We start from the raw sequence: 1,283 nt of genomic DNA, 5'->3' as shown, positions 1-1,283 counted from the left end.
TTTGCGTGAACTAAATTTAGGTCAGCTTGCAAACCTGCATTGCTTGCCTTCTAATCTTCCTAGTCTTTTTTCTCTAAAAAAAACTAAGAATCAATATGGTTCCAAAGATCCCATAATTGTCAAACCTCCCTCCATCTTTGTGTTTTCTTTATCTAGAAAATCTTGATAGCCTTGATTGCTTGCTTTCTTGCCATCCTAGCCTTTCTTCTCTCCAAGAATTTTGTTTCTTTTAGTACCGTGGACACCGAAGTTTCTCCAATCTAAAGTTAACAACTTTAAATTCTTCTTGTCACTTAATTTTGCAGTGCAAGCTTCTTTGGTATCATTTATGCTCTTAAGAAATTTGATATGTAATAGTTGAAAGATCATTCATCTTCTCTGGTTCTCCAATTCTATAGTTAGTCTTATTTTTAAAGCAAACTAATTCTGTGATCCACATTATAATTAATGTTTCTTGTTTGAAGTTATGATCTTGTGGGAATATGAAACAAAAAGTAAAACAATTTTGTAGATGCCTTGGCAAAAATATATAGCTTAGTCTTAAGATGTGCATGATAGCATTCTGATCTAATTTTATACTTCAAAAATACTTTTTAAAATTTTCATCTAATATATTTTAGTGAAGTTAGAATTTAAAATGTCACCGACGACTCTTTGCTGCCAATGGAGATCCTAAGAGCTTTTAACTATCTATCTAGCTATTACTCTTAATCCAGACCTCTCCCACTCCTTGGAAAATATGATCATCAACAATTGTCGTCCATAATTGCAGAAGTGTTATCAAATGATTTCAAGTTTTGACAGGCACAAGATTGTTCAGATTCCTCATTTTCATATTTCTACTAAGTAAGTCCTTGCAAATTCAAACAAATTTATTAAAGCTTTTTAACTAATTAATTTACTCAATTTTATTTTTGTATTTGCAGATGGTATATTATGAGGCGTTTTTCATTCTCCAACTATGACTTCTAGAAAGACAATCTAAGCACTGCTCCAATGTCATAATGCATAAGACCTGACACAATTTCACTGAAGTTTTCAAACTTTTTGTGAGATTAGCTTGCTGACACATGGGAATTGAAAAGAAACAAAAGGCAGAAGTGAAATTATTTATAGTTATCTTCTTTGTCCTCTTGCTTTCTAGAAATAGTGTAGTAGCAAAACGTGTTATGTGGTGAAGTCTTTTCAATGGAGTTTATCATGTTGCCATTTACTATTTTTATGATCCATGGATGAAATTCTATTTATGTCTTCTAGTTTTGTTGATTTTGCTTGTTTTCATA

At 31.5% G+C, this 1,283-nt stretch overlaps 1 long non-coding RNA gene across 1 annotated transcript; it reads left to right on the top strand.

Annotated features, from left to right (window-relative positions):
• The first annotated feature begins 6 nt into the window (after positions 1–6).
• Positions 7–1,266, top strand: LOC110109827. The gene is made up of 2 exons (XR_002304629.2): positions 7–846; positions 927–1,266. It is a non-coding gene; the product is annotated as an uncharacterized LOC110109827 (long non-coding RNA).
• Positions 1,267–1,283: the final 17 nt, after the last annotated feature.

Source organism: Dendrobium catenatum, unplaced genomic scaffold (assembly GCF_001605985.2).
Source record: "Dendrobium catenatum unplaced genomic scaffold, ASM160598v2 original_scaffold_252484, whole genome shotgun sequence".
In the NCBI taxonomy this organism is placed as follows: Eukaryota; Viridiplantae; Streptophyta; class Magnoliopsida; order Asparagales; family Orchidaceae; genus Dendrobium; species Dendrobium catenatum.
The sequence above is the reverse complement of the archived record's forward strand: the minus strand, read 5'-3'. Positions and strand labels throughout refer to the sequence as shown.